The sequence below is a fragment of the Colobus angolensis genome, unplaced genomic scaffold (genome assembly GCF_000951035.1).
Source record: "Colobus angolensis palliatus isolate OR3802 unplaced genomic scaffold, Cang.pa_1.0 Scaffold103, whole genome shotgun sequence".
Classification (NCBI taxonomy): Eukaryota; Metazoa; Chordata; class Mammalia; order Primates; family Cercopithecidae; genus Colobus; species Colobus angolensis.
In genome coordinates, this window is record NW_012111253.1 from 5,041,768 (window position 1) to 5,067,221 (window position 25,454).

General features: G+C 48.7%; 1 long non-coding RNA gene across 1 annotated transcript in view; it reads left to right on the forward strand.

Annotated features, from left to right (window-relative positions):
* Positions 1–729: 729 nt before the first annotated feature.
* LOC105511967 overlaps positions 730–25,454 on the forward strand; it is a 25,329-nt gene continuing 604 nt past the window's right edge. Inside the window, exons 1-3 of the long non-coding RNA XR_001001797.1 lie at positions 730–1,941; positions 21,710–21,881; positions 23,783–25,440. This is a non-coding gene — a long non-coding RNA (uncharacterized LOC105511967). The remainder of the gene's footprint in view (positions 1,942–21,709; positions 21,882–23,782; positions 25,441–25,454) is intronic.

Sequence of the window (25,454 nt, forward strand, 5' to 3'; positions counted from 1 at the left end):
CAAGCCTCAATACGCGAGCAATTATCCTTCCTCTGCTTTTCCTCATGCTCATTAATATTCCATTGGCCAAAGAAAGTCACATGGTCAAACTCGTAGTCAACACATGGGATGTGGGAGGCATGGCTCCTAGGGGACTGCCTGTGTAACAGTCTAGCCACAAAAGCTTGCCTCGGATGCCACGGCCATTGACTGATATAGCTGGGATTTGAACCCAAGCCTGTCTGACTCCAGATCTACGCTCCTTCCTCAAGTATTGGTTGAGGCTGGCGTTTGTGGTTCCACTGCCTGAACCTAGTGGTTAGGCGATTTTCCATCTTGTCTCCAGCCTACCTGTGTCCCTGGTACTCTCTGTGATGTTCTTATCGTACCTCTCCTGCTCCCGACAGAGGGGAGAGAAGCACCCTTCTTCTGCTGGGCTTCCCCTGCCCTTTACTCCTCCGTGTTGACTGCGGAGATCTACCCCTGCTTCCTCCAGAGTCCCAGACAGGTTAGTGGTGGCCCCATCCCTTCTGACCCCTCCTGCAGCAGCAGCAGCCTGGCTCTGCAGGCCTCATGACCCACATGCCCTTCTGGGCCTCAGCTCAATTTTCAAGGGTACTTTTATTGGGAAAGTGAGGGATCACGAGAACAAAGACAACATCCTTGAGATAAGCCCAAGTTTACAGCATGCTGTCGTCATCCCAGTGGACTTCCGGTCTGCCTACCAGCTGGGCCATCCCCTGAGATGGGCCCCCTCCCCTGACCCCTGTCTACACTCAGCCAGAAGCTGATTTGAGCTGGTCCCACGGTGCTGCCTGTGGGAACCCAAGCCCTTCCTGCTCCTATCTGCCTCTGGCTGGATGACGCCCCAGGCAATTCAGCCCACTGGTTTGATCCCAGGCCCCAAACCTAGGTGAGGAACGCCCTCCTCACAGTCCTTCCCTGCTCCCAGTTCAGTGTTGACAGTGAGCAGTGCTCGCTTTGCTATGGCTAGGCCCTCACTCTCCTCTCTTTTCAAGGCCCCAAGAGAGTAAGCCATTTATTCACACCCTATCTTGACGCAAAGCTGGGGCCTTGAACCTGGGGCACTGCTTTCAGCCATTATTCTTGCAGAGGCCCCAGTGCTCCTAGCCTGCATTTTTGGAGTCTGAACAGGGCCCACAGCTATTTTGCCTCAGCTAGGAGTGAAGGCTGACAAAGAGCAAGGTCTCTGGAGAAAGAGGAAATGTTTTCTGGATGCCGAACTGGTGACTGTGGGGGGTGTGGGGCAGCGGGGAGGGAGGGGCTCTCACTTGTGCCCAGGGAAAGGTCATGGTCAATGAGAAAGCCTTTGATGGGGAGAGTCTGAGATGAGACCCAGGAACATCACCACGCAGCTGTCCAGGAAAGATGTGGGACCCTCTGTCAGACCAGGCCAGTTCTCTTAATGTAAGATCAGCAGGCCAAGGTCCTGGGATGTGGGAGCTCCTAGGAAGTGGACTGGGATGCCTGAGGGATCCAAGAATTAGCAGTGTCCTGTGTGGTCTCTCTGAGGGAAGCCAGGCAAAATCTAGCAGCTCAGCTGTAACAGCCAGAGCTCTTGGCTCCAAGCAACAGGAAACAATTCTGGCTTATTTAAGCAGAAAAGGACTTTATGAAACGGATCCTGGGGAACTCACAAAATAACCAAGAGGGCTGAAGAATCCAGTTTGGTGAGCCGACCAAGGAGGCTGTACAGCAGTCAGGACCACAGCCAAAGTCAGGCCAATCCAGGGATGACCTCGCTGCCAAGTCCAGGATTCCCTGGCATACACTGCCACCTTGGGACATGGATATGGTCCCTGCCGCCCCAGGAAATGGAATGCCATTGCCTTGGTGACTGCCACCGTCCACCAGAATGGACTTCTGTGCTCCTTGTATCTCAGTATTACCAATTTCCAACTCCAGGCCTTTAATAGGGGCATCTGATGGGTTGAGCCTAAGGCAGGAGCCTATGCCAACTGCAATGGCAGCTGTGAAAGTGCCTATCTCGGATTTTTAGCTTCTCTGGTGGGAGGCAACTAGGAAGATGGAGGATTCTCCAGATATGAGAGGAGAGGTTGGAGGCTAGATACCTCACCTGGAAAAATGCAGGGCAGCTGAGTGTTGGAGAAACGTGTCTCCAGAGACAACCTGTGCATGTATTCCCCCTCCTCCAGATGTCGATGTCGGGGGGCAGGGGGGTGAGGTCAGGAAGTATACAACGTGGGGTTGGGAACCCTGGGTTCGATTATGAGTCTCCTCTGCCTGTCAACCTGAGATAAGCTATTCACAATCCTGGGGCCTCAGTTGTACCTCAGTGCCTTTGAGCATGCAGAAGGAGTGTGCTAGCTTTTGCTGTCGTGTGGGCCCTCTGGCCGAAAGATGCCCCAAGACTGCCAAAGCCCCAAATGGAATGGGGCTGTTTGCTCAATGTAATGATTGAAAGTACGGGTTTTGGAGTCAGGGAGATTGGGGTTTACCAGCCATGTGCCCTTGGATGTGTTCTTTAAGCTCTCTGAACGTTAGTTTCCTTATCTGCAAAATGTGGACTTGGTGGCAGGCACACAGCCTCCCTTCCAACCTCATCCTATGGTGCCCCTATGGTCTGCAGAGACTGGAAGGCTAAAACTGGATTTCCCAGACACCTTTGCAGCTGGGACTGTGGATGAGAATTCAGTTTCACCAGTTAGATGCACTCGTGTGAAGTTAGGATGGCAGATGTGAGGCAGAGCCGACAATTCTTGCATGCTGCTCTGGCTGTACCTGCTGGAGGTGTGTGTGTGCGTGTGTGTGTGAAACAACATTCTAGTGTTTGCTCAGTTAGCAGCTTTGTGGGTGTTGAGAGGGGTTGTGGTGGCAGTGGCTTCCTGATCCTTGGATCGCAGCTGTGGTAGTACACTCTGGAAATCTACATTTCCAGAGGCGGGCTCCCTCACACCCCACCTTTCTGAGAGTGGAAGAGATGGTAGTAATCTTGGCGGACCAGTTCAGTGGTGTTGTTTTGGGAGCCCAGAGACTGACTGCTCCTCCTGCAGCCTTCCAATAATTTTGTCAGCACCTAATTTCCTGTGTTAAATCTCTTCTTGCTTAAAATAGCTGGAGAGGTTCTCTCTTTCCTGCAATTGAACTCCAACTGCTGTCAGGGTAATCCCCATTTGCTCACAACGTTATTGATGGAATGAAACGAGATGATAAATCCCTTTATGTATGCTAGGTGTTTGTCTTTTTCTTTTTTTTTTTTTTCCGAGGCAGAGCCTCACTCTCTCGCCCGGGCTGGAGTGCAGTGGCGCAATCTTGGCTCACGGCAACTTCCGCCTCCTGGGTTCACGCCATTCTCCTGCCTTGGCCTCCCGAGTAGCTGGGACTACAGGCGCCGCCACCACGCCTGGCTAATTTTTGGTATTTTTAGTAGAGATGGGGTTTCACCGTGTTAGCCAAGATGGTCTTGATCTCCTGACCTCGTGATCCACCCACCTCGGCCTCCCAAAGTGCTGGGATTATAGGCTTGAGCCACCGTGCCCGGCCTGCTAGGTGTTTTTCAAAAACAGGTCTCTTTTTTTCAGAGGTGACTAAATGTGATAGAAACCCTTGTGACAAGCCACCCTAATTTGTACAAGCTCTCAGCCAGTTGTTTTACATAGAGTTGCTGGGGCAGGAAACAACCTGAAAGAATTCAGATTCTTTGGGTGGGTCGCCTGCTTTCAAAGGCTCATCAAGTCCTTGTACTTATTCAGGGGGAGTTCTGCCTCCCTGCCTACCATTAGAGCAATGACTGGCATCACAGGCATGGCACAGGCAGCTGGGAAAGGTGACAGGCTTCCTGGTGTGAGCCCAGAAGTTCAGCTGCCAGAGATCCTCCTCTGTCTGTGACTGTGCTCCACCATGATCACCACTAGTCCGTGTTAAAGCACACTGTTTAGGCTGGGCGTGGTGGCTTACGCCTGTAATCCCAGCACTTCGGGAGGCCGAGGTGGGTGGATCACTTGAGGTCGGGAGTTCCAGACCAGCCTGGCCAACATGGTGAAACCCCGTCTCTACTAAAAATACAAAAATTAGCTGGGTGCGATGGCTCACACCTATAATCCCATCACTTTAGGAGGTCGAGGCAGGCAGATCACTTCAGGCCAAGAGTTCGAGACCAGCCTGGCCAACATGGTGAAACCCTGTCTATTCTAAAAATACAAAAATTAGCAGGGGTGGTGTCGTGCGCCTGTAGTCTCAGCTACTCAGAAGGCTGAGGCAAGAGACTTGCTTGAATCCGGGAGCCAGAGGTTGCAGCGAGCTGAAATCGCGCCACTGTACTCCAGCCTGGGCGACAGAGGGAGACTTAATCCCCCTCCCCCCTAAAAAATTTTAGCTGGGCGTGGTGGCATGCACTTCTCATCTCAACTACTTGGGAGGCTGAGGCAGGAAAATCGCTTAAACCCAGGAGGCAGAGGTTGCAGTGAGTGGAGATGGTGCCACTGCACTCCAGCCTGGGCGACAAAGCAAGACTCTGTCTCAAAAAAAAAAAACAAAAACAAAAAAACACGTTGTTTAATTCCTGCCTCCTCCCAGTTAATCTCCACGTGATATTTACAAAACCTTCCCCTCCCCTCCCATGAAGAGCAGGCTGACAAAAGATCTTGCTTTCTGTGGTGAAGAATGTTCTCATGGCCATGGCATTGGCCTCCCAAGTTAGGAGTTTCCAGAGAAAACAACTGAGAGGATGTAAATTGTACAGGGACAGGTTGCTTGGGGAGAAGTTCAAAAGACAAGGCTGGGCTTGGAGGACTGGGCCACCCATGCAGAAGGGCGCTGGGTGCCGCGAAAGGAGAGGAACACAGAACTGGTGAAAGGGTGTGAAAGTAAAGGGGGATCTTGGAAAGCCCCCCCACCCCCCGACCCTGTTCAGTGGACAGAATGTTTCTCTCCCCTCATAGATCCAAATCCTTCATCTTCCCATCTCACCCTCTTGCTGTCATTCGATTTCCTGCCACAAAATGGGGACCCTCTGTGGAGTGAGGAACCAGGCAGGTGGCCCTAGGAGCCGGCAAACTGGGTGGAAGCTGGGCTGGGGTTGGTTGCCAGAATAATCCAGGCTCCACTCCAGCCCATAGGGGGCTTGAGGCTGGGTGGGTGAGATAAACTGTTTCAGTGGTTTTCAGGAGCCCTAATCAATTGCGAGGCAGAGCAAAGCCCTCTGGGGACAGATAAAGCCAGCCCTGCGTCGGTGCCCAGTTGGAGTTTGTGTGGTTTGAACTTTTGTGTGGTTTGGACAAGTTCACCGGGTTTTGCTGGGGCGGTTTATTCTGTTTCCAAACTGCAGTAGAGGGAGGCAAACGGCCCTTGGACCCTACAAGCCACTCCTGAAATGCGATAGGTGGCCTCTCCTCTCTCCCGCATGGTCCCAAAGGCTCAGGGAAGAGAGGCCGGGCAGGTCTAGGCCATAGCGTTCCTGGTTCCCGCCGGTGGCTCCGGGTGTAGACACTTCTAGAAACGCTCCCCCGCCCAAGGCTGGCTAGACCTTCCCGCTGGGGAGCTGAGCTGCTGCAGGTTTGACTGTCTGCTCCCGCTTCCAAACTAGAAAGACGAATGCCCACTTTCGGATTCCATCTTCTGCCACGGACGCCTCCGGGACGCGCAGCCGCCCGGCGCACAGGAAGCCCAGGACGCTGGGGACACCGCCTGGAGCCTCCGCGCATAGCACCGGGGCGTTTTTTTCCTTCCAGCTGGAGGCTTCCCATTTAACCTCTAAAGTGCCAGAAGATCCGGATCTCTCGCGGGCAGGCCTTTGGCTGGCTCTGGGCGAGGCTGGGAGCCCAGATCCGAGTGCCGCTGGCGAGCACTCGGCGTGCAGATGTCTTGGGGGGCCTATGCGCTGGAGAGGAAGTCTGCCCAGCGAGGTGGACGGACACTGGGCCCTCGGGGACCCATCTGACAACGCCTGGTTCCCTGGGAAGCCTGTGCGAGCCTGCAGGGGGCCAGGGCAAAATAGAACCAGGAACATGTGTTGTTTGGGAGGGAAGCCGGGGCGCATGGCATATCTCAATAGTGCTGGCACTCTCCAGGGACCTTACTGCTTCCACAGAAGGTGGGGACGGGGAGGCGAGCATGGAGAGAGAGAAAGGGAAGTGGGAAGAAATTGGTCACGGAGGAAGCTATTTTTATGCTTTGCTACAGCTGCGTGCGTTTCTCTGACCAACTAGGCAGCGAAAATTAGACCGGCTCCGGCTGAAAACAGGCCCTAAACTTCACCGGGGGGTGGGGGTAGTGGGACACGCGCAGGAAAGGGGAGGAGAGGGGGAAATCCCCGTGGATCTGGCAAACCCCAGTGTCCCGGAAGCTGTCAGTGCGCAGCGAACAAGCTCCCCTGCCCTCCCCGGCTCCAGATGCCTCAACCTTCACCTTGGATGTCGGAGGCATCCTTTCCCCTCTGTGTCACATCTTGGGCATGACACAGCGAAGACTGAGGGTTAGTTCATCAGTGTCTTCTGCTTTTAGGCCTCAGAGGACCTTATCCTTTTTGGCAGGGGACCAGACCTCCTGGGTGGCCTCCGTCACCACTAAGTCACTTAGGCACCTGGAGAAATGGCAAAGGTCCCAAACAGGAAACCAAGATTGGGAAGTGAGGGCCCTAGAATTAGAATCTTTTGGGGTCTATGATTGTCTAGGTCAGCGGTTCCCAAAGTGTGGTCTGAGGATCCCTGTGGTTCCCTGAGCCCTTTTCAGACTGTTCTTTTCTAACTGCAAAGCTCCATTAGGCTGGATTTTCTTCAACCAAAACAACGTATCACAACGCATTGGATGCCCAAGCGACTATGAGGAAGCAGCTGTCTTCGATTAAGCCAGATATTAAAGAGGTTTGCAAAAATGTAAGAACGATGCCACTTTTCTCCCTAAACTTTTTTGTTTATTTGTTTTGGAAAATATGGTTATTTTTAAATAAAATTGTGCTATTGATGTTACTGTTGATGTTACCATGCATTATATCCATTGCTGTGTAACAAGTTACCCCCAAAATGTAGTGGCTGAATACAACAGACATTTATTATCTCACACAGTTTCTGTGGGTCAGGAATCTGGGAGCAGCTTAGCTGGGTGGTTCTGGCTCAGGGTCTCTTAGGAGACTAATCAGGGTGTGTTCCAGGGGTAGGATCATCTCAAAGCTCAGCCGGGGAAAGATCCACCTCCAGGCTCACTTGTGGCTGCTGACAGGCCTGGGTTTCTTGCCACGAGGCCCTCTCCACGGGGCTGCCTCGTGACAAGGCAGCTGGCTCCTCCTAGGGAGAGAAAAGAGGGCACCCAAGACAGAAGGCACAGTCTTTTTGTAATCTAATTTTGGAAGCCACATCCCTATAGGACAATAGATCTATTAGGAGAGTGAGTCTGTAAGTCCAGCTAGCGTTCAAGGGGAGGGAATTACTCAAGGGTGTGGGTGACAGAATGTGGGAATTACTGGGCACCATCTTAGAGGCTGCCCACCACACATGTAATATATTAATGATTGTTATTTTTAGATCAATTAATACATAAATATTAAAAATGTTCCTGTTTTCATTTTTAATATGGGAAATACTGATAAGACCAATATAACCAAAAGCATTTTGGAGTCCTCGATAATAAATTAAAAAGTCAAGGAGTCCCAAGACCTAAAGGTTTGAGAACTGCTGGTCTAGGTTTGTGGTATTTACAGGAGAAGTACCTTGGTACTATGTGGGGGCCAGTCCATTCACCCACCCATCCACCCATCCGTCCATCCATCTATCCCTCCATCCATCCATCCCTCCATCCTTGCATCCATCCATCTACACACTCAGCTATCCAGCCATACATGCAATCGAAATATTCCAACTACTGGGCTAGGGCTGGTGCTTTAACAGTAAACAAGACCGCCAGTTATTGTCCTGTGGAGCTATAATATGTTAACAGATGACACAATTAACAAATAAATAAGATAGATTTTTAAAACAGTAACTTCAAGTTGTGATAAGTTGGGGCCCCAAAGCCTAGACCCTGGAGAAGCAGTTACTCTTGAATTGACACTATTTTCGGGGGCATTATAATAGGTGGCCCACACTGTGGGTGAGGTGGGCCCAGACTGCATGGTCCAGGGAGAAGGGAGTATGTCCCAGCTGTGGCAAGATAAGTGTAAAGCCCTAATGAGCCAGAATAATCTGGTATCTCCCAGGTTCTTCATGCCTAGTTAATTTTTGTCCCCCACCCACAATGAGTTTTTCATAAAAGTCCAGCTTCCTTTAAGTCTCTAGGGCAAGCCTGGGGGGAAATAATCCAGGTTTGTCCGGGAAGCCAGGGTACTGGTGACTGTGAGACTTAGGGTGAGAGGCTCTCACATGGAAGATGCAACCCATATGGGCAGAATAACTGGGACTACAGGCACGTTCCACCATGCCTGGCTAATTTTAAAAAATGTTTTTTTGTGGAGACCCAAGCTGGTCTCAAACTCCTGAGCTCAAGTGATCCTCCCACCTCCGCCTCCCAAAGTATTGGGATTACAGGCATGAACCACTGCTCTCCACCTGATAACGTTTTTGGGAGGAGGTAGGGATAGTCTGGGGCAGAGACAGGCAGTGATCCCAAGCTGGAGACACAAGGAGGCCAGGCTGTGGGACAGAAGCAGGGGGTGGGTGGCTGGGATGGGAATAGAGCATAAATGACAAATAGAGGCTGAGCACAGTGACTCACGCCTGTAATCCCAGCACTTTGGGAGGCCAAGGCGGGCAGATCACTTGAGGTCAGGAGTTCAAGACCAGCCTGGCCAGCATGGTGAAACCCGCCGTCTCTACTAAAAATGCAAAAATTAGCCAGGTGTGGTGGTGCACGCCTGTGATCCCAGCTACTTGGGAGGCTGAGGCAGGAGAATTGCTTGAACTCGGGAGGTGGAAGTTGCAGTGAGCTGAGATCACGCCATTGCACTCCAGTTTGGACGACAGAGCAAAACTCCGTCTCAAGGAAAAAAAAAAAAAAAGACAAGTAGTGACCTTTAGGAAAAAAAAAAAAAAAAAGACAAGTAGTGACCTTTCCTATTTAAAACCCTTGCCTAGGCCAGCCCTGTTCTGAGCATCAGCTGAAAGACTTTGAGCATTTTTAAAGAGGAAATGTGCCCCTTCCCGCTCCCCTCAACTCGTGGTTTCACAGTGTAAATTGTGCTTCAGAAGGCAGGGCTCACCCCCTCAGGGGACACAGCAGCATTAATCTGTTATAGCTGCTTTTAGTGACCAGGTCCCAGCGCACAACAGCCTCCAGAAAGACCAGGTCAGGCCTCTTTGGAATGACATGGGGCAGGGGTGCTTTTTTCTAGGGTGGGTGGGTCTTTGCGGACCAGGCACAATTCTGCTTCCAGAGCAGTCTTCACCATAATGGTCCGTTGGTGGCTTCAACCTCAGATTTGAATGTGGGCTGTATCACAGCAAAATGCCAAAACCTTGTGAATATTTGTATGAAAGTTCAAGCCCTATTTGGCTCTTGACCCCTTTTAAGAGAGAACGGGGTGTTGCCATTGGTTTCAGGCCTCATCTGTGGATTAAATTTGTGAGCTAATAATAACCAGCTCAATTGCCCCTGACATCAGTGGTTCTGGAAGCATGGTCCTGGCCCGGCAGCATCACTGGGGAGCTTGTTAGAACACAGATGTTGGGGGCTCACACCAGACTGGCTGAGTCATACTCTTTGGAGATGGGCTGAGGCCTGGGGATCTGTGTTTTAACAAGCCCTCCAGCTGATTCTGACGCCCATTCAAGTTTGAGAGTCACTGTTCATTAAGTGTATTAACCCTATTTAAGAGATGAAGAAAATGCAGTTCAGAGGGGCATAAGTAACTCTACCAGGATCAAGCCGCCAGCAAGTGGAGTGCCAGGACTCAAACCTGGGTTGTTTCATTGGAGGAATTATGTGGGCCGAGCGTGGTGGCTCACACCTGTAATCCCAGCACTTTGGGAGACCGAGGAGGGAGGATCTCTTGAGGCCAGATGTTTGAGACCAGCCTGGCCAACAGGGCAAGACTCCCCTATCTCTAAAAAAAAGAAAAAAAAAAAAAAAAAGAGGAACTGTTTTTTCTTTTGTTTCTTCCGGTCCACCCATCCATCCTCTTTCAGCCTCGATTCTCTCTCCTGGGGTTCTCAACTTGGCTGCATACTGACACCAGCTGGGGAGCTTTAAAAAATAATATTGATGCCAGGGCTTCACCCTAGGAAATGGCATCTGCAGGGGGTGGCTCCAGCATCTGTACTTTTTTCTTCCCTGATCACAGGGAGCTTCACCCAGGTTCCGCTGCTATTTAAAATGTTTCTTGGCCGGGCGTGCTGGCTCATGCCTGTAATCCCAGCAATTTGGGAGGCTGAGGCAGGCAGATCACAATGTCAGGAGTTTGAGACCAGCCTGGCCAACATGATGAAACCCCATCTCTAACAAAAATACAAAAATTAGCCGGGTGTAGTAGCGCATGCCTGGTAATCCCAGCTACTCAGGAGGCTGAGGCAGGAGAATCGCTTGAATCCGGGAGGCAGAGATTGGAGTGAGCCGAGGTCACCGCCACTGCACTCCAGCCTGGGTGAAAGAGCGAAACTCAGTCTCAAAAAAAAAGAAGTTTCTGATGAATGCATTTGCACTAAGGTGTGAGTAATTGAATGTGTTACCTTTCTGGAGTATCTGCATTTGAAAAAAGAAACCAAGGACATAAAATAATGAATTGCACAAGCATCCCAGCAAGTGGGAGAGGCCGGCTTTTGATCCCGATTCGCACTTGGGGTAGATTGATTGCTCTTAACGCACCCTGCTGGAATCTACCCGGCAGACCTGCTCCTACCCAGCCTTATCTGAGGTTTCTGAATATGTTGTGTCTTTTTGAGGGGCGTTTTGGACTAAAAGAACTTGCATGAATCATTCTTGAATGCCCTTAAGCCATCAGCCTTGCCCACACAGGGCTGAGTTTCCCAAACCCGTAACGGCCGGTCAGTTCCATTCTAACTAGCCAGCAAAACCAGAATCGTTTTTAAAAGAATGTTATTTTTAAGGCATTCCGGAATGAATGCTAAGGACCTCTCTCTTCAGGCCTCTTTCCACGTCCATCCAAACATATTCTGCCACAGAAATTGTGGCGGCACCTAAGTCATAAGTTAGAGAAGAGTAATTCCCCAGATCCCTATTCAAACAAATTGTGTGAGACCCGTAGTGTGGCTAACTCTAGGACTTGAAAAGATTTAGATGTTGACCTAGGCTGCAGGCTCCCTCCACCCCTTTTAATTTTAAGTTATGATCAACCTTTGGTCTTTAAAAGCAAAGAGAAAGAAAAGCCCACCCTAAAATGATTTTTTTTTTTTTTTTTTTTAAATAGCAGCGACAGTCTCTACCCTGTTTCCCGCACCTGGTGGGAGACACAGAAACACCTCCGCCCTTCAGGAAGCAGCCCACTTGTCAGCAGCTGGGCTCCCAGGAACAAAGGCCTAGGTTCATTACCACAGTATCGACCGTGACACGTTCCACCCGGGCCACCTCCCCCAGAGTTCCTCAATTCACACCCCAAATGAAGTGTAATTGGACCTGGACACCTTTGAAGTCCTCTAGCAGATTGCCAGCATTTTGAAATGTCCTTGATTTGCATGGTGAGGACCTGGTTGGAGGTGACATTTTCCTTCCCCTCGTCCCACAGTTTTAAAGACAGGATTATTTTAAATGACATTCTCCAACCAGGAAGAGTTACCATGGAAGAAATCAAAGTTCTCAAAGCCAAAAAAGAAAAAAAAAAAAAAAAGAAAGAAAATAAAAGGAAAAATGTCCGATGATTTGATTAATTTCTAATTCACACTTTGGCCCAGTCCTGGATCTAAGGGTGCCACATAGGGAGCCATGGTTTCCTCCCCAACTTCTCCCCAGGTCTCCAACCTAGGGGATGACAAGGACCCAGGAGACTTGGCTAGGAGGTTCTGACGGCCAGCAGGCCACTTGTCAGACCTGAAATCAGAAAACAAGCGCAGCTGCAGGCCCTTGGGTTGGTGAGGGAGGCAGTGTGTTGATTGCAGACCATCTATCTTCCTTCCCAGCTGAGCCAGGGCTGCTCTGCGGAAATCACGTGCACTCCCAGAAATAAGCGTGCCTGTGTGCACCATGAGTCTAAAGCTTGATGGTTTCCTGCAAGCCAGAGGAGGAAGGGCCTGCCTGGTGGAGTCATGCCTGCAGACACGTGTCGAGCCCATGAGGGGCCAGACTGGCAGTCCATTTTGCTCTAGGAAGCAGCCAGCCCCCAGTTTGCAGCCGCCCCCCAACTTGTCTGCTTCTGAGAGCTTCCTCGGGGGCAGCCATCCTCTGAAGCAAATGACCCACTTTCCCCCAGAGCAGCGCTGTCCGACAGAACTCTCTGTGAGCACGGAAAGGTTTTCTGTCTGTGCTGTCCAATAGGGAAGCCACCAGTCACATGTGGTTACTGAGCACTTGAGATGTGGCTGGTGTGATTGAGTAACTGAATTTTATATTTTCTTTAACTTTAATTGAAGTAGCCACATGTGGCGAGTGGACAAGTGGGACAGCACAAAGACAGATGAACAAATAAAACCCATAAGAAGGCTGGGCACGGTGGCTCACTTCTGTAATCCCAGCTCTTTGGGAGGCTGAGGCGGGAGGATTGCTTAAGGCCAGGAGTTCAAGACCTCATCTCTACCAAAATTTTTTAAGAAGTAGCTGAGTGTGGTGTCGCACACCTTTAGACCCAGTTGCTTGGGAGGCTGAGGCAGGAGGATTGCTTAGCTCAAGAGGTTGAGGCTGTAGTGAGCTATGATCGAGCCACTGTACTCCAGCCTGGGGGACAGAGCAAGACCCTGTCTTTAAAAACAAACAGGCTGTGTGTGCTGGCTCACGCCTATAATCCTAGCACTTTGGGAGGCCAAGGCGGGCAGATCATGAGGTCAGGAGATCGAGACCATCCTGTCTTACGTGGTGAAACCCCATCTCTACTAAAAATACAAAATAATTAGCCAGGCATGGTGGTGGGTAACAGTAATCTCCAGAGGCTGAGGCAGGAGAATGGCGTGAACCCAGGAGGCGGAGCTTACAGTGAGCCGAGATCATGCCACTACACTCCAGCCTGGGCAACAGAGCGAGACTCCATCTCAAAACAAACAAACAAACAAAACACCCAAGAGTGGAAGTCCCAGTTTGCAGGGTATATAATGTTGACTATCAACTCCCCAAAAAAGACCATCAGAAAAAATCAAGCAGTGCTAAGTTTATTAGACCTGCTTCAGTAAGAGAGAGCCCCCTTGACAGAATGTTACTAGCGTCTCAAAGTGGGGAAACTGGGGACATGTATTTATAATGTTTTAGAGCCCAGACTGGGTGATTTCCAAATTGGGTCTTTCAAGGCAAGAAATTTGGACTGGGGAGAGTCTATGGAGCTTTCGGCTGGTGAATACAGCAAGGCCAAAGTCCTGTAGTAACCCTTGATTGGCTAGCTAGCTGCTGGTCTTGACAACAAGTTATTTTAGTTTGTTCCATCTTATCTTCCAGAAGCAAGTATTTCTTAGGGCAAGTAGCTAAGGTATTTTTGCTTGTTTTCAGTATTATTTTAACATGGGGACATGAGCATATGCCTGGTCCCAGTATTGTTTAACATAGGGACAGGGAATAACAAATTACCCCAAAACTTCATGACTTAAAACAATAAACATTTATTATCTCACAGTTTCTGAGAGTTAGGAATTTGAGAGTGGCTTAGCTGGGTGGTCCTGGCTTGAGGTGTCTCATGAGGTTGCAGCTAGGGTGTTGGCCGGCACTTCCAACAGTCATCTGAAAGCTTTCCTGGGACTGAAGGACCCACTTGCAAGGGTGCTCGCTCACATAGATGGTATAATGGGGTTGGCTGTTGGCAGGACGGCTTAGTTTCTTGCCATGTGGTCCTGTCCAATGGGACTGCTTGAGTGCCCTTATGGCATGGTAGCTGGCTTCCCTGAGAGCAAGTGACTCAAAAGAGAGCCAGACTGAGCCCACAATGTCTTTTATTACCTAACCTTGAAGTCTCAGTTTATCATTTCTACACTATCTTATTGGTTATATAGGTCGGCCTTCTTTAATGTGGGAGGTGACTGTGCAAGGAGTTAGTATCGGGGGCAAGAATCCCAGGGAGAGGGAATAATGTGGTTTCAGTTCTTAGTGGCAAGTGAGGGATAGTAATATAAGGGGAATGGAGCTTTCTGGGTTTCAGAGCTGAGAAGCAGTGGTGGCAAATCTGAACATGTAGGTTGGGGGGACCCACTGACTGACCCAACATTCCACCCACTTCTTTTGGTATGTTGTTCTGGTCACTGTTGCTACATAACAAGTTACTCCAAAATTTAGTGACTTCAAACAAACATTTCATTATCCTCATGGACTTTCTGGGTCAGGAATTTGTGCAGGGCACAATAGGGGATGGCTTGACTGTGCACTGCGATGTCTGAGGCCTTAGCTGGAAAGACTCAAAGATCAGAGATGACGTGATGCTTAGGAGCTGGGGTCACCTGAAGGTTCCAGCATTTACATGTCTGGTGCCTGGACTAGGAAAACTCAAATACTTGGACTGTGGATTGAAGAGTTATCAGATGACCTCGCCATGTAGCTTGGGCTTCCTCACAGCATGGCAGCCTTAGTATAGTGGGACTTCTTACACGGCAACTCAGGGCTTCAAGTGTGATTGTTCCAGAAAACACGGTGGAAGCTGCATGGGCTCTTATGACCCAGCCTTGGGAACTTCCACTGTGTTCATTGAACCAGTCACAAGCCTGCCTGGATTCAAGGGAAGGGGACACAGACCTCATTTCTCAATGTCAATGGAGAATGTCAATGTCACATTGTAGAAGAGCACATGAGGTGGATGATATTGTTGCAGCCATTCTTGAGAAATACAATCTGCCATGCATGACAATTTCCTAAAGCTTTTGTCTTTGATGGGTGGGAGCAGTGGGGGTGGGAGGAATTTGGGCCCAGGGCATCCTACAGAGCTATCTTTGTTAGACAATGCTTGTTCTGTCCTCATCATAGCTTGCTGGCTGCAACGGTATAAACGTTTGTGTCCCCCTAAAATTCATATGCTAATACTAATCCCCAGTGCAATAGTATTAAGAAATGGCGCTTTTGGGAGATGATCAGTTCATGAGGGCTCTGTCCTCATGGGATTAGTGCCCTTATAAAAGAGGCCCAAGGGAGCTTATTTGTCCCTTCCACCATGTCCTCACACATAGAAGGCACCATCTATGACACAGAGGGCCCTCACTAGACACTGAATCTGCAGGTGCCTAGATCTTGGACCTTCCAGCCTCCAGAACTGTGGGCAATAAATTTCTGTTGTTTATAAGCCACCCAATTTATGGTAATTTTTTATGGCAACCATAACAGACCAAGACACTGGCCCAAGCCCAAGCTGACGGGGACACACAAGGAGGAAGAGATGAATCTAGGAAAGGTGGTTCTTCACACAGGCACATAGGACAGTGTCCCAGAGGATGGTGCCAGAGAGAGCTCAGACTGTGTGGCCTTGAACAAGTGGCTTGACACTTGTGTGCCCTATCTCTAAATTGGGAAGGATAAGCCCTGTCTCAGGATTTCTTTTCTTTCTTTCTTTTTTTTTTTTTGAGACAGAGTCTCGCTCTATTGCCCAGGCTGGAGTGCAGTGGCACGATCTTGGCTCACTGTAAGCTCCGCCTCCCGGGTTCACGCCATTCTCCTGCCTCAGCCTCCTGAATAACCGGGACTACAGGCGCCCACCACCATGCTCAGCTAAGTTTTTGTATTTTTAGTAGAGACAGGGTTTCACCATGTTAGTCAGGATGGTCTCGATCTCCTGACCTCATGATCCGCCTGCTTCGGCCTCCCAAAGTGCTGGGATTACAGGCGTGAACCACCGTGCTCAGCCAGGATCTCTCTAAGGAGCAGGTTACGTTCAGTGTGTCAAGTTATAGCAGAGTGGCTGGCACAGAGTGGGCATTCAGGGTATGGTAGCTGCCGTCAGGATATCATGATGACTTCCTCACCCCTTATCCAATCTGAGTCCAGTGATCTGTGGCACAGTATTAGATGTGGCTGGGTAACAAATCACCCCAAAATTTAGTGGCTTAAAATAATGAAAGTCTTTTTTTAAAAAACAAACAAGCAAACACAAAAACAACTGCCCTTGTTCCTGTGACTCAGAATCCAGAGCTTGGCTGGGCAGGGTGGCTTAGGATCTCTCAAGAGGTTGGCTTCAGAAGTTGGCTCGGGTGTAGTTCTCTGAAGGCTTAGCTTCAGAGGTGGTCCACTCATGTGGCTGTTGGCTGGGAGCCTCAGTTCTCTTCACCTAGGCCCTCTGCAGGGCTGTGTAAGTGTCCTCTAGGCATGATGGCTGGCATCCCCTAGAGCAGGGCTTCTCCATGATGGCAGAATCTGCATCTGTCTTAGTCCTGCTAGATCTCCAAAGCCCAGCCTGATGCCTGGCCCAGTGCATTCTGTGAGGTTCCAAAGACTGAGAGCTGCCTTAAGTATTCTGTCCTAGTTCTTTACATTCTTCTGCAAGGTCTTTTGGTGACTCTGCCTATGTTGGCAGTGACCTCCGGTTTTAAAGAAGATCCATGCACCTCTGATTGGGAGAACCTTGGGGAAAAGAGAAAATTCAGGCCTGCCAAGTCTCAGGCCCCGCTGCCCCTCCTTGCCAGAGACTTTCCTTCTAGAGCTCAGCCTTGGGCTTCTGAGTGCATTCTAACAGAGTCCACATTCACAGAAACCCAAATAACTGTTCCACAAGGCAGAGGGCTGTGTGGGCCCTGCGAGAAAGGAGAGAGCATATAGGAAGGAGCTCACATCCTGCCAAGGGTAGCCAAGGGACCCAGTGTTCCAGCTGGGCCAAGAAGGACTGGTCAAAGTTGCTGTTCTGGTTAAGTAGCACATGCAAAGGCCCTGGGGTGGGAAGATAAGGAACAGGTTCTGGGGCTGCTGAACAGCAAGGATGGGCTGGGAGGGCAGGGACAGATGAGGCCAGAACACGGGGTTAAAGCTGACTCAAAGGACAGTGTGATAACTGAGGCAGCCACAAGAAGGAAAATGGGGCTGGAGTGAAGAAAATGAAGCAGAGAGCTGAACCAAAGCCACAGCCCTGAGAAAGCGATGATGTAAGGGAAGGAAAGAGGCACCGGGGAGAGATATTTAGATGTAAATCTGACCAGACTAGATGTCCAGATTAGATTAGAGGGGAGGAGGTGGGACGGGTGGGTGAGTGGTTTCCCCTCTGAATGTTTAGAGGCAGCTGTGTTTAAGGAGGCTTAAGGTGTTTACTCAGTGTCCTGGGACCAGAAAGAGACTCCAGAAAGCCTGGGGCCTGGCAGAGTTTGGGCCATGATGTCATTCACACAGGGAGTCTGGCTGCAGCCTGTCTGGGGTGAGGTCCCCACTGCGGCTTGTCTCCTAGGCAACCGACTCTGCTGAGAAACACGCAGTAATGACTCTCTAGATTTGCAGGTTACCAAGCACATGAAACATATATCTTTGTTTCATTTAATTGTCCCAGTGGGAATTATCCCCATTCTACAGATGAAGCCACTGAGGCCTCAAGGCTCAGAGAGGTCGGGTCTCTTCTCTCAGGCCAAGGAGATGGCAGAGCTGGGCCTGGAACCCAGTGTTCCTAACCCCTAGCCAAGTCTTCTCTCCAACACACTTTCCTGCTTTCTGGTCTCACAGCTCCCTTAAGAGCTATTTCTATTGAATCCAGTTCACAAGTATTTGCAGAGCTCCTCTGTGAGGTGGGCAGGTGTGGCAGGCTTCAGGTGAAGTTGCAAGCATCTCTGGGTTTTTGGGTGGGGGACCCTGAGAGAAGTATGTTAGGAGTGTGAGTAGTATGATGTGCTGAAAGTGGAGGGGAGGGACACTAAGATCAGAGCCATCAATCAGAAACAGGTCCCTGAAGGCAGACCATCAGGACGACAAGGATCTTGGGCAAAGGCCCATCAAGGCAAGTGTCAAGTTCACAGAGAACTTGATAACAGGCCTCTCTGCTATCTCCCTCTTCTGGTGCCAGATGTTCGTGAACTTGACCTCACCTTTCTGGTTTTGTCTTGTTTATTGTCCCCACTGCACTGCAAGGACCTCACCTCTCCCTACCACGCCCCTCTTTGTCGGTTCCCTCTTCCAGGAATAGGTGGCCAGGGTAGTACCAGGACCCAGAGAGGAGCTATGAATTCCAGGCTCTTATTTCCTTCCCCAGCTCCCTTTGCCTCTGGAACACCTAAGCGCTTTCTGCGACAAGCTCTCTAAATGATTGGAACTTTCTCCCAAATCAGCACTTTTTCATGCTACATTAGCATTTATTGGTTTGATATTTACATTTGGCAAAGGAGCACCCCGTCCCTGGGTCCCTGGGAGCACACACCATCAACTGAAACAGACCCTAATTGCCATTCAATCCCCTCCCTTCATCCCCTCAGCCCCGCCCCCATCGGCCATCTGCTTTGTCCTCCCCCCACCCCCAGTCCAGTAAAAGAAAGTTCTGAAGGGGTTATCTTTACAGACCAAAAGTTCTGCTGATAAACAGGGGCCCTGCAGAGAGGAGAGAGGTATTCCCTACACAGAAGTCCTGGCAGGACCGATCTGAATTTGCATTGCAGTAATGCATATGCATTGTAGCTCTCCTTTGGAGTATAATTTCCTTGAGGGCAGGAATCTATTTTGGTTCTTTGAATTTTTCCACATCCCCCTCCAAGACCAAGGATCAAGCTGTCAGAGGCGTTTGAACCAGAGCAACTCCATGTTGAATAAGGGCTGGGTGAAATAAGGCTGAAACCTACTAGGCTGCATTCCCAGACGGTTAGGCATTCTAAGTCACAGGATGAGAGAGGAGGTCAGCACAAGATACAGGTCATGAAGACTTGCTGATAAAACAGGTCGCAGCAAAGAAGCCAGCTAAAACCCACCAAAACCAAGATGGCAACGAGAGTGACCTCTGGTCCTCCTCACTGCTACACTCCCACCAGCACCATGACAGTTTACAAATGCCATGGCAACGTCAGGAAGTTACTGTATATGGTCTAAAAAGAGGAGGCATGAATAATCCACCCCTGGTTTAGCATATCATCAAGAAATAACCATAAAAATGGGCAACCAGCAGCCCTGGGGCTGCTCTGCCTATGGAGTAGCCATTCTTTTATTCTTCTACTTTCTTTTTTTTTTTTTGAGACGGAGTCTCACTCTGTCGCCCGGGTTGGAGTGCAGTGGCTGGATCTCAGCTCACTGTAAGCTCCGCCTCCCGGGTTCACGCCATTCTCCTGCCTCAGCCTCCCGAGTAGCTGGGACTACAGGCACCCGCCACCTCGCCTGGCTAGTTTTTTGTATTTTTTAGTAGAGATGGGGTTTCACCGGGTTAGCCAGGATGGTCTCGATCTCCTGACCTCGTGATCCGCCCGTCTTGGCCTCCCAAAGTGCTGGGATTGCAGGCTTGAGCCACCGCGCCCAGCCTATTCTTCTACTTTCTTAATAAACTTGATTTCACTTAGCTCTATGGACTCACCTCGAATTCTTTCTTGAGCGAGATCCAAGAACCCTCTCTTGGGGTCTAGATCAAGAACCCTTTCCGGTAACAAAGCTAGGCAAATAGTAGATTCTGTAAGAGCATTTGTCTACTCTGAAATTAGTAGAAAGTTCCTCCCTCCCTCTCTCTGGCAGCTGCAGTGAAAGACAGTGAAGGAATTATCCGGGAATCACGAGGAGAATGGAGACCACATGGAAAGGAGGTAAGTTCTCCCTTTTCCCTTTCAAAATCCCCTACAGATTTGACCAAGGAGCCTAGGCCTGCAAGATTGTGGTGGAGGGAGGAAGCGGTGTGGTAATGTGGTTAGAGTTCAGCTAGAACTGGCTCCAAAAGTCGGCGTTGCTATGTGACTAGTGCTGGGCTGTTTACTCCACCTCTCTGGGCCTCAGTTTCCTTTTTGGTAAAATCATGCTTCCGATCTTTTCTTTCCTCATGGGCTGGTGGTGAAGATGAAGTGAGATCAGGCATGTATGTAATGGGCTTAGGGCACCCTGCCAGGCACACAATAGGCTTAGGAGATGGTGGTTCCTGGTATTTCTTCAGACTTTTGGGCCCCATGCCTTGTGAGAGTGGAGTCCTAAGTGTACATTATAATTCCCGAGGGTGTCTCAGTATATTTATGCTGTCCCCTGTGGTTTTGAAGGGCAGGCTCTCACATCAGCCTCAGAGCCTTGCTACTCAAAGTAGGGTCTGCAGATCAGCAGCAGCAGCTTCACCATCACCCAGGGGGCTGTTAGAAAGGCCCACTCTAGACCTGCTGAATCCAAATCTGCATTTTAAGAAGATCCCTCAGTGACTCATAAGCACATTAGACTTTGAGAAGCACTTTAGAAACCCCCCTGTGAGATATGCAATGTGGAAATGACTACTCCCAATTTGAGGATGCAAAAATTTCCTCAAAGAATTGATGACGTTCTTTCCCCAATCCCATGAACATCTAGAAGAGAGAAGAGGGTTTGTGACTCCTTTGTGTCCTGGAAACTTCTCTCTACCCATAGTTCTTCCTTGAAGGCTCAGCACACTCCAGTGAAAGGCAGAGATGAGTGGGCAGAGACTAGGGTTTCATCTGCAGTCACATATCCAGGAAGGGGTCAGGGATGCCTGCCGGCTGTCTGTATCTGGAGTTCACCAGGAGGAGTTTGGGATCTTGGCCTATCGGCTTGAGTTGGGATAACAAGAAGGCAGGAGAAAATGTCTTGTCAACAGACACAAACATTCTTTTGTTAAAATAGGATTTTCAAAAAGTTTAAAAAACTTGACTCTCATGCAAATGTAAAATGACCACATGTCAAAGATTTGATTTAGCTCATTAATTAATGAAGAAACCTGTAAGATGTTAAAACTTATACCCATGAGAATGGGAGGAACTAGTATTTATAGGCAATTTAATAGAAGAATGTTAGGATGAGATGGCTGGATTGGAAATTATTTGCATTTCTATCGGACAAAAATGTGAAAGTTAACCTCTGTCCCTACAGGGGCATTCAAGAGTGCAAGCCCAGCTTTGCACTGCAAGAACATCCAATAATCTCTTTTGCCTATTTCCAATTTGGGATAATTTTTTCTGACACTACCCTCTGCTAGTCCTTGAGAATCTGGAAATAGCTGTTACTTGAGAATTATCCTTGGAATGGAATGTGGGCCTTGAAAGAAAGGGGGAAAGAAAAGATGAACAAACCCCTCTTCTACCAGATTTGGAGTGTGTGCTTCCCTGTCTACCTTCCCCGGGTCCTTCGGAGCACGGTGCAACTGCATGAGCTGGCATCATGCAGAGGGGAATGATGGCTCACAGGAGGGAGACAAGGCAGCCTGCTCCTGACTCCTATCCTCTGTAACCTTGGCTGTTGCACAGAGGGAGATGATGTATCTGCAAACATATGCAGCCTTGTCCAAAATATTTTCCCCTCCTATGTAGTTCTTGCCAATATTGTTAATCTGTGGGTTGACTTCAGACCAAAATAAATCTCCGGGCCCTGGCCACCAGCTAGCTAATTTTACTTTGTAACCAGGGAATAGAAAGTGCGGGCCCTCAGCCGACCATTCTGTGTTTATTTTGTTTTCTCTCTGCTGCACTTTAAAAATCACATTTGGAAAAGTAGACCCTTTATGCAAAAGAACAGCCACTGAGAGAAACAGCAACAGAGATGGATGGATTAAAAACGGCAAGTTCTATCATCGCCACCCCCCGTCCCCCCACATACTTTTCTGTCTTTTCAGGATTCTGATGGTGCCCGTTGGCTGCTTCCGTGATGTCTGGAGTTGCAAAATGTGCCAGAAAGCAGAAGGATACACCGCCATTCAGAGAGGATTTTCTTAGGGACTTGAAGAAATTGACCTCGAAATTTCAGTAAATGAGAGGACTGTGGCTGGCCTGTATCTTTGGCACTGGGTACATTCTGTCATTCTTGTTGTACCTACATAAGATAATTATGTCTGGGTTCTCCCTGACTAATTCCAGGGGAAGTAAATGGGTAGACCCTTAACACTTCTGTGCCAGAAGGGACCTTGGAGGGCATCTAGTCCAACCTTGCCAGTTGAGAAGCAGGATTACCTAGTGGTTGGGAGCACAGACTTGAAGCCACATAGTCCCAGTTTGAAACTGACTCCATCGCTTACTAGCAGTATGACCTTGGACAAGTTACTAACCTCTGCCTCAGTTTCCTCATCTGTAAGGCGGGGGTGGCAATAATTGTCATTGCATCATAGGACTCTAGTGGGGGACTAAATGAGTTAACACATGTAAAGCACCAAGAATGTGCAAAGCATACAATGAGCCCTTGATAAGATAAAGAAATGAGGCTCAGAGAGGAGGAGCAACCTCCCCAAGGTCACTCCAGGAATTGAAAAACTGAATTGGATTCGATGAAAAAAGAAAAGAGGTTATCACTTCTTGGAAATTTTGACTAATAACTGTTTTCTTTGCCTGTGTTACATCATCTTGGCCGAACACTTAGAGAGAACCCTAATGTGGAAGTCAGGGCAGTGCATTCTGTTGTGGGTGTAGCTCTCACTGACGGTGGCCCTAGTTTTGGGCTGGATGGTCTCCAGGATTCCTGTCGGTACTAACATCTTATAATTCAAAATCAGGGTCTGCACTCTCCATTCAAGCCAAGCCTGTCTTTTCCTACAACACTCTTTGCACTCTTTGTTTCCCCCTCCACCCCATCCCCACCATAATCCTCTGACATTTTGCCCAACTGTATCTCACGGGCATCAACAACCAGTTTCCCTTTGGCTTTCTGACTCTGCCCCCTCCTCATTATTCCCTCCCCTTCTCTTCACTGCTGGGGCAATTATGGTCATCAACTGCCCCACACCTTAGCCTTGCAGTTGCCATATTTAAGTTGATTGTACATGATCAGTCTTGTAGGTTCTTGAAAGTTACCATGTTGGCAGCTTGAAAGTAGGGACTTCATTTATGCCTTATCATGACCCATTTTGAGGGCCTGATAGAGTGCCCTTGGCAAGGTTATCCTTTACAATTTGTTGACTGACTCCAAAACGATTTGAAATATTGGATGAAATATTATATTATCAAGATTCTATCTAGTACATTCAGTACAGCTGTCATTGACGTCCTTTGTTTGCAAAGAAGCGAGTATTGCCAAACTCTAAAACCCAACAAAAAGGATATTGTAGAACAATTATAATTTCAAACTTGAAAATGTCCTGCTGAAACACAGGAGTATGTTAGATACTTCTCCTGCCACCCTCCTTTCTCCTCAACCTCATCCCGCCCCACTCTCCCTAGTATACAGGCCCAAGTCAAATTTTACATTACCACCTATTGGTGAAATGAGCCATTGCAGCCCAGCTCTATAAGACATTGTAAATGCCTGGATAACAGTGAGTAGTGTAGACCCTTTTATGGTTCATAAGCATATTGATTACATTTTCATGCTATTGCGTGAGATGAACCTCCCTCAAACCTTGTTATGATGTCAGCACATTATCCATCTGATGTGAAAAAAAAATGGTGAGTGGAGTTTGAAATGCTGGGAGCTGAGAAGGTAGAGTCAGGTATGGCCCAGAGAAATATATTTTGGATTAGGCAGATCCCAAGGAAATAGTGAGGGCTAATAACAGAGGAAGTCCTAGAGTACAAAAGAAATGACTAAGCACTTTAGGCGCTGCAGAGGAAAAGTAAACAGCTATTTGGGGACACCAACTTCTGCACTGTATGCTAATACTAGGGTAAATATAGCAAGGCCCAGTGTATATATAACAATGCAGATATAGCTGGCTGACCACCAATGTAATCCTGCCTTTCCCAAATCTTTTTTCCTAAAGTTGTTGGAGCCCAATTAAAAATTCTACATTGAAGACTAAGGGAAAAAGATGTTTCATTATAGAGCTGGGACTGATTGCATTTTCAAAAGGTGGCTGCAACAACATCCCACACACTTTTCTGCTGTATAATCTGCCACTCTTCCATCGAGTAGAGGAGATAATTTCTCCATTCCTTTGAATCTGAGTGAGTTCTGTGACTGTTTTGACTGATAGAATGATGTAGAAGAGAGATTTTGTGATTTGAAAGGCGAGGTCACAGAAAGCCTTGCAACTTCCACCTGACCTGTCAAGAATGCTTGCTCTTGGGATACTCCCTCTTGGAACCCAGCCACTATGCTGTAAGAAGCCCAGTCTACATGCAGACACCACATATAAGGCATCGTAGTCAACAGCCACAGTTAAGTTCCCAGCTGGCAGCCAACTTTAACCACCAGTCTTGTGAGTGAGCCATCTTGGACATCCAGTTTGGTTAAACCTTCAGATGACTCCAGCCCCAGCTGACACCTGACTGCAACCACATGAGAAACCAGGAATGAAAACCCCCTGGCTGAGCCCAGTCAACTCATAGAACTGTGAGAGATAATAATAAGTTGTGGTACTAAGCCACTAGGATTGGGGCACCATGCAATAATAGGTAACCAAGACAGCAGCAACTTTAGTCAGACACATGAGCCATGGGATGACACATAATTAGGTATATTTTTAAAAACTTGGATTCAGCTTTAGGTCTATGCATCCCCAACATAGAGAGGCACTATTTCAGTTCACATCTGCTGCCTCTGATCAAAACACTATCTTGTACTTCCAGAGAGAGAGAGAGTGCAAGTGTGTGTATTTGCTGACAGGCGTCCCCTTGTGTCCCCATCTGTGTGACTGGAGCTCAGTGTCTCTCACACTTTCTAGTATGATACTTGGTGCCATATTTGCAGGTCCTGAGGTAAGAACCCATGCTGTTGTCTTCAGAGAGTTTCATGGGTTGGACTGTGCCATATATGGGCAAAAATCCACCCACACCTTTTCTTTTAATCACCTTTATGGATGTATAATTTACATATATACATTTTTCTTATTACCTTTTATTTCTGTAATTTATTTATTTATTTTTTGAGACAAAGTCTCACTATCTTGCCCAGGATGGAGTGCAGTGGAGTGATCACGGCTCACTGTAGTCTTGACCTCCTGGGCTTAAGCAATCCTCCCACTTCAGCCACCCGAGTAGCTGGGACCACAGGCACACGCCACCACTCCTGGCTCATTTAAAACTTTTTGTGTGTGTGTGTGTGGAGACAGGGTCTCACTATATTGCAGAGGCTGGTCTCAAACTCCTGGGCTCAAGCGATCCTAGTGCCTCAGCCTTCCAAACTTGGGGATTACAAGCATGAGCCACCATGTCTGGCATCCTTTGTGGATGTATAATTTACATACATACAATAATATGTACCTATTTTAAGTATACAATTTGATGAGCTTTGACAAACGTAGCCCATGAAACCACCGCCATAATCAAAGTATAGAACATTTTTTTTTTTTTTGAGACGAAGTCTCACTCTTGTCGCCCAGGCTGGAGTGCAATGACGTGATCCCAGCTCACTGCAACTTCCGCCTCCCAGGTTCAAGCGATTCTCCTGCCTCAGCCTCCTGAGTAGCTGGGATTACAGGCGCCTGCCACCAC